Below are 8,526 nucleotides of genomic sequence, written 5' to 3' on the forward strand. Positions count from 1 at the left end.
CCCAGTGCACTTTAGCACGGGCAAGGGTCCGACGGGCACCTTCGATACAGACGGAGCGCTTGACGACCTCAATCCACGGACACGCGTCCACCAGCCGCCGCACCAGACCGAAGTAGCTCCCAGGCATGGCTTCTCCAGGCCACAGCCGAGCTATGAGGCCCTTCATGGCCTGTTCGGCCACCTTATGGATCTCGACCAGCTGCTTCAACTGGTCGCTCAGGGGCACCGGATGTTCGGCCTCAGCATACTGAGACCAGAACACTTTTTCCGTCGAGCTCCCCTCCTCGGCTCGGTAGTATGCGGCGGCATCAGACACACTACGGGGCAGATCGGTGAACGCTCCTGGAAAGCTCCGGATTCGGGTAAGTAGCAGATAATTAACTTTTATATTCTTGCTTTGCATAAAAAATGCCTTACCCGCCGCAATTTTATTCATCGCCTCGATCTCCTGGAGGGCCTTCTGGGCTTTGGCCTTAGCGTTTTTGGCACTCTCAAGCGCCAATGCGAGCTCGGACTCTCGAGTCTTTGAGTCATGCTCCAAACTCTCGTGTTTTTCCACAAGAGCCTGGAGCTCTTGCCGCACCTCCGCCACCCGCGCCTCCTGCTTCTCTCGCTCGGCGCGCTCCAGGGCCGCACTGTTTTCGGCCTTGGAGACCGCCTCCTTCAGGGTCGCCACCTCGGCCGTGGCCCCTGCAACATTTAAAGTTGGTCCTGCCATTATTTGCAACCAAGTATCTCTATATACATTTACATAGGGTATTAGATACCCTCCTTGTCCTCGATCTACTTCTTGGCACGGCCGAGCTCGCTCTCGGACCGCTCGAGGCTTCCCTTCAATGCATTGACCTCCGCAGTCAGTGCGGCAGAGGTCAGCAGCGCAGCCTGCATTCCCATATCGACATATTTTTATTAGACTCATGCGTATATCTTTTTAGATCCTCAGCTCGGCTTTTCTTTTCCGAACGCCGAACCGAGCATCAGGGGCTACTGTCTATGCGGTAACATTTTTATATGTTTTGAACACATACCTCAAAGCCTGTTAACAGACTTGTACAGGCTCCTATCAGCCCGCTTTTGGCGGACTGAACCTTTTGAATCACCGCACTCATAACAGTGCGGTGTTCCTCGTCGATGGAGGCGCCGTTAAGCGCCTCCAGCAAATTGTCCGGCGCCTCCGGATGGACGGAGGTTGCTGGCGGCATGGGCTTGCCCTTCTTATGAAGGCGCCGCCTGTCGGACTCTGGAACCGTTGATGGTTCCGAAGCAGTGTCCGGCCCAGGGCCGGACTTAGATCCCTCCGGGGCTTTGCCCCCTTTGGGCCTGGAGTCCGGGAGGTCGCCTTGGGGCGCCTCCAGGACCACCTCCTCCTGGTTCGGTCCCTTTTGGGACTCCACCTCGCATCGTCCATAGGGAGCGGGGAGGAAGCCGTCGGAAGTGAAGCACTATTCACATCTGACGAATTCAGGAGCCGCTCGACGAATCGGCGAACTGAGCCCTGGGTGGACTGCATAATTAAAATTCGGCATCAGAAGCTATCGAATAATAGAGGAGCGCCATGAGTCATTCGGGTAGCCGGACACTTACGATTTTGCCAGGGGCTTGACCCTGGATGGCCATTCCTCCCCACCGTCTTCGGCATCGGAGACATAGTCCGGCAGAAGGGTCTTCCCCTTCTTGGACCCGCCGGCCTCCCTAGTTGGGGCAGTCTTCCTCTTCTTTCCTCCCCCTGTTGGAGGGGGAGAGGCTTCTTCTTCTTCTTCCTCCTCCTCCTCGTCTTCCGAGGCGGAGGGTGCGTCGGGGTCGTTGGGTGATGAATCCGACACCACCAGGCGCCGGGAGCTCTTTCGAGTCCCCGTGGCCTTCTTCTTGGCCTTCTTCTCCGGCACCATGTGAGGTGCCAGAACCAGCAGCTTCGTTAAACGAGCGTCCCCTGGGTCTTCGGGCAAAGGAGCCGGACAGTTGATCTGTCCGGCCCTCTTCTGCCAGTCCTGTCAAAGGGATGGGGGTTTAGATCCCGCATAAAATCAAATCTATGGAAAACAGATACCCCGTAATGGGAAAATTAGCTCATTGCACTGGCTTGGCGCTTGGCGCAGAATCCGTGATCCTCGGTGACGAGACGCGAGACCTCGGAGCTCTTGAATAGCACCTTCCATGAATCCTCGTGCTTTGTGTCGAAGAGCTGGGACAGAGTCTGGTGTTGGGCCGGGTTGAACTCCCACAAGTTGAAAGCCCGCCGTTGACACGGGAGAATCCGGCGGAAGAGCATGACCTGGACTACGGTGACAAGTTTAACCTTCCTGCTAATCAGGTCTTTGATGCAGGTTTGTAGTGTGGTTACTTCTGCCGAGTTACCCCACGACAGGCCCGTCTCTTTCCAAGACGTGAGCCGTGTGGGAATGCCAGATTGGAATTCGGGGGCCGCTGCCCATTCAGGGTCACACAGCTCGGTGATGTAGAACCACCCCGATTGCTACCCTTTGATGGTCTCTATGAAGGCGCCCTCGAGCCATGTAACGTTGGTCATCTTGCCCACAATGGCGCCTCCGCACTCCGCTTGGTGTACGCCCACGATCTTCGGCTTGACGCTGAAAATCTTCAGCCATAGGCCAAAGTGGGGCTCGATGCGGAGGAAGGCCTCGCACATGACGATAAACGCCAAGATGTTGAGGATGAGTTCGGGGCCGGATCGTGGAAGTCCAGGCCGTAGTAGAACATGAGCCCCCGGACGAACGGTTGAAGAGGAAAGCCCAGTCCGCGGAGGAAATGGGGAAGAAATATGACCCTCTCATGCGGCCTAGGGGTGGGGATGAGCTGCCCCTCGTCTGGAAGCCGGTGCGCAATGTCGTTGTGCAGGTATCCGGCTTTCTGCAACCTTTTGATGTGCCCCTCCGTGACGGAGGAGGCCATCCACTTGCCTCCCGCTCCGGACATGGTTGGAATAGGTCGAGGTGAGATGTGCGGGCTTGGGGGCTGGAGCTCGAGTACGCAGGGAGGGATAAGCAAACGAGGAAGAAGGCGTAAATGGAAAGGGTAGATCCTTATCCCCTTATATGGGCGGCCGAAACTACAAGCCCCCACCGGCCTAATAAAACTCGCTTATCTCCCAAGCGTCGTGGTTAATGGCGCGGTTGGGTTACCCATGCCCGTATTGATGAGAATCCCAGAATAAGGGGACACGATCTCTGCTTTGACAAGACGTGCCAAGGAAACCGCCTCACTAAATGTGTTAAGGTGGAGCAGTAAAATGAATAAAGCCTGGCCGTGGCGTGAGGTCACACCACGGAATACGTCAGTAGATTAGATTGGTGCAAATGTTATTCTCTCTATGGTGGCATGTGGAAATTGTTTTGCAGACCCGTACACTATCCTGGTGTTCAACATCTTCTATGAAGTTTTCGGAGGAGGAACCCGCCTTGCAATGCCGAAGACAACTTGTGCGCCGGACTCGTCGTCATTGAAGCCTGGTTCAGGGGCTACTGAGGGAGTCCTGGATTAGGGGGTGTCTGAATGGCCGGACTATGACCTTTGGCCAGACTCCCGGACTATGAAGATACAAGATTGAAGACTCCGTCCCGTGTCCGGATAGGGACTTTCCTTGGCGTGGAAGGCAAGCTTGGCGATACGATATGAAGATCTCCTCCCATTGTAACCGACTCTGTGTAACCCTAGCCCTCTCCGATGTCTATATAAACCGGAGAGTTTTAGTCCGTAGGACGAACAACAATCATACCATAGGCTAGCTTCTAGGGTTTAGCCTCTCTGATCTCGTGGTAGATCAACTCTTGTAATACCCATACCATCAATATTAATCAAGCAGGAGTAGGGTTTTACCTCCATCGAGAGGGCCCGAACCTGGGTAAAAACATCGTGTCCCTTGTCTCATGTTACCATCCGCCTAGACGCACAGTTCGGGACCCCCTACCCGAGATCCGCCGGTTTTGACACCGACATCGGCCCTCAGCCGAATAAGGTCCCGGATACCTCTAAGGCTCCGGGATCTGGCGAGCGTCCACATTCGTTGGAAGGAGACTGGCCTACTCCGCCGGTAGCCTTTGTCCATGCAGAGCTACCAGGCGGTCTATCGGCGGCGTTGAAGAACGCGTCTATCGTGGAGGAACATCGGACCCTCATGGGTACGGTGGTTGGAAAGATTCAGTCTGCCGAAAGCGAGTTGAATGAGTCCTGTCTTGGTCTTATAAAGGCTTTTGAGGTATGGTTTCTAAGGAACCTTTACAGGATCATCATGATATAAGTAGTAGCCCCTGATACACTGTCCGGCGAAATAGATAGAGCCGGGCGGGGGATCAAACCTCCTTGTGTCGTGGGAACCTCTGTTAATGATGTATACCCCTTGTGTTTGAAAGCAAGCGTCTGCGGAGAAGACGGCCACTCATAAGGCGGAAGTGTTTGAACTAAAGCAGAGCCTGGAACGGGCCGAGGAAGAACTCGACCGTGTGAAGAAGCAATTTTTCATGCCCAATATGTGACCCTATCCAAAAGGAACTCGGAGGTCCCACCAAGGATAGACCCGCATATTGAAACGCTTTTGCAAGGTGGATATCATTACATCAACATTACATAATAGATGGGGATACATACATCAAGCATACAATGCCACATGAATACAACATCACAATACATCAGAGCATCATCCGACTACGGATGAATCACAAACAGAAACTCAAACGACATCCACCCTGCTAGCCCATGCTGCCGACCTGGAACCTATCCCCTGATCGAAGAGGCAGAAGAAGAACTCAACGCAAGCAAGCATCGCTCTCGCGTCATGATCATCGCATAACCTGTACCTGCAACTGTTGTTGTAGTAATCTATGAGCCACGAGGACTCAGCAATCCCATTACCATGGGTATCAAGACTAGCAAAGCTTAAAGGGAAAGGAAGGGGTAAAGTGGTGAGGCTGCAGCAGCGACTAAGCAAGTATGGTGGCTAACATACGCAAATAAGAGCGAGAAGAGAGCAAGCAGAACGGTCGTCAACTAGCAATGATCAAGAAGTGATCCTGAACTCCTACTTACGTCAAACATAACCCAGAAACCGTGTTCACTTCCCGGACTCCGCCGAAAAGAGACCATCATGGCTACACACACGGTTGATACGTTTTAATTCGTATCTGGTGTCAAGTTATCTACAACCGGACATTAACAAATTCCCATCTGCCTATAACCGCAGGCACATCTTTCGAAAGATTATACCCTGCAGGGGTGTCCCAACTTAGCCCATGACAAGCTCTCGCGATCAACGAAGGAATAGACCTTCTCCCAGGAAGACCCGATCAGACTCGGAATCCCGGTTTACAAGACATTTCGACAATGGTAAAACAAGACCAGCAAACCCTCCCGCTGTGCCGACAAATCCCGATAGGAGCTGCACATATCTCGTTCTCAGGGCACACCGGATGAGCAAGACGTCGGGTTGGCATAGACCCTGGTTGCCCAGGGGGCGCCGGACATCGCTCGGTTCGGACCAACACTTAGACAAGCACTAGACCGGGGGGGGCTAAAATAAAGATGACCCTCGGGTTGGCCGACCCAAGGGAAAGGGATAGGTGGTGGTGAGGCAAATGGTAAAACCAATGTTGGGCCATGCTGGAGGAGTTTTATTCAAAGCGAACTGTCAAGGGGGTCCCATAAATCACCCGACCGCGTAAGGAACGCAAAATCCGGGAACATAACACCGGTATGACGGAAACTAGGGAGGCAAGAGTGGAACAAAACACCAGGCAAAAGGCCGAGTCTTCCACCCTTTACCAAGTATATAGATGCATTAATAATATAAGAGATATTGTGATATCCCAACCAAAATCCTGTCCACCATGGAGCAATCTTCAACTTCACCTGCAACTAGCAACGCTATAAGAGGGGCTGAGCAAGTGGTAACATAGCCAAACAACGGTTTGCATAGGAAAGGTGTCAAAGGTTAGAGGTTCATGGCAATATGGGAGGCTTGAATAAACAGGTGATAGGTAGCGCAGCATAGCGATAGAACAAAACAACTAGCATAGAAATGATAGTAGTGAGATCCAGGGTAGCGGTCATCTTGCCTGAAATCCCGCAAGGAAGAAGAACGAGTCCATGAAAAAGACGAACGGATGAAGCCGAACCAAGCGTAGACGAACGAATCCTCACGATCGCAACGATACGTGAACTATCAAGAAGAAGCACACAACATGGTAAACACACCACACATGAACAAGACATGATGCACAACAAGCACGATGCATGACAAGGCTACATGAAACTACTCATGGCAAGAGATGATGCAAACAAGAGCAACACATCAAGGCAAGTTTAAATGAGGCTGGGAACAACATATAATAATTCTGGTAAGTCCTCATATGCAAATTTCGAAATTGGTCCAGATCTGAATAAAACATATGTTCAAGTTGTTAAACAGCAAGTTAAGATGCACAAAGATGATCTACACGAGATTCTAGTCAAGTTACATATAAAGTTCATTAGATTCGGAGCTACGACCTAGAAGATATGAGCAAAACGAGTTAAACATGGCATTGATGCAAAATGCATACAAACATCAAGCAAACACCTGAAAACAAGGATGCAACAAGATAATATGACACTACATGCAATTCTAAGCAAGTTTCATATAGAGCACACTAAAAACGGAGCAACGGTTCAACACACACACATGAAACAAGTTTAAGACAAGCTGTCCAAAACAGCGACTAGGCATATTGCAAGCATCAAAACTATATGCTACAGCATCACAACAGGATAACAAAAGGCATGGACATGATGTACAGGTAAAGCATTACAAAATATGAACACTGAGCTATCTCCAGAAATCACTAGAACATGCTCAAACACACGTGGTAAGATTGCAAACAATAACAATTTCAGACTTTGCAGAAAATAACATCACGATGCAATGTTTAGAGCTACCAAACAACATGTTACAGGAACTTATAATAGCAAAACAAGACATGGCATGATTCTACTCAAAGCATAGATCAAAAGTCCCTTACTGACGATAAGCCAAAAAGGATCAGAAAATATGATGGCACCCACGTAAACATAGCAAGTTATAATACAGATTCATACATGCCAGAAACATAATTATGAAGGCATGTAGATGAGCTTGTGAAACTCACTACAGAGCAATAAATGGCATGTCAAGGCAACCAAAAGTAAGAAGACATATTTGTGAAGCTAGGCATGGCAAGAGCAAGTCCATAGGGTGCATGGATCACTAGCAAAACACATGGGAACAAGTGAACTTAATGTAAACAGGCTGACAACAACATTATGAAGCAACTTTAGAGCAAGATTACAACAAGCTACAGCAATCTATAAATGCAACCAGGGGCATGGATGGATAGAGGATGACATGTAAATCAAAACATGTTTAGTGATTATCTCCAGATTATGCATAGAATGATTAGTAGCAACATGTTTATATAGCAACACGAAATAACAGATTCAGCCCAGCAAAACAGCAACATCATGTACCCTACTTAACAAGCTCGATTCACTCACCACAAGTCATTGCATGACAAGATAAGCATAGCATCATCAAGAAGACATGTTTGTGAAACAAACCAAGGCAAGAACAAGTCCATAGCATGCAAGGATCAACTACAACACCCTTGGCCAAATTGAATAACATGTAAACAATCTGCCAGGAAACATTTTGAAGCAAAAGTAGAGCACGAAAATGACATGCTAGACTACTCCATAATTGCAACCAAGGCTATGAACGGATATACAATAACCATATGTTCAAAACACCCTTAGTGAAGTATCTCCAAATATGCATGGATCTCTCTGTAGCATCAAGTTTATATGGCATCAAAATAACAGCAGAATAGGGACCAAAATCAGCAACATCACGATGCCTAGTTTGCATGCTTTTGCTAGTCACCACATTGATCACAAAAATGCATGGCATACACCGCTGTAAACAAGACATAGCATAGTTCAAAACACATGAAGATATCAACCTCATAGGATGCACACATCAATCATGGCAAAAATGACAAAAGAGCTCGTTCTGTTAGCGGACAGCAGAAAACATTATGAAGCACTCTTACAACGATGATTCGGGCATCTAGATGACCTCAAAAGAATATGCTGCAATGGAATGAAATGATGTACTCGTTGAGGAGAACAATTTGACATATTACACGCCCAAAACGAAGCTACGGATGCAGAGATACGGCATGACGAACATGGCATGATTATTACTGCAGATTCGGGGACAGGCATTTTTACCTCCGGGAAAAGTCAACCCGGGACGGAGGGATCCGGGACGGGCGGAGGCGTTTGGTTGGCTGAACGGGTGGATCTCATCCACCCGCGGTGGATGCGGGCGGAGGAGCTCCGGCGAGACTCCGGCGATCGGCAGACGGCGAGGAGAGGTAGATCCGGGGGTGGGGCCTCGGATCCAGCGACGAGGAGGCCGGGGCGCGGCTCGGGGAGGACGCCGGCGGGGAGCGGCGGGGCCGGCCATGGCGCGAGGCGGGGCAGGGGGCCGCGGGCGGCGTG

This window comes from Triticum aestivum, chromosome 6B (genome assembly GCF_018294505.1).
Source record: "Triticum aestivum cultivar Chinese Spring chromosome 6B, IWGSC CS RefSeq v2.1, whole genome shotgun sequence".
NCBI lineage: Eukaryota > Viridiplantae > Streptophyta > Magnoliopsida > Poales > Poaceae > Triticum > Triticum aestivum.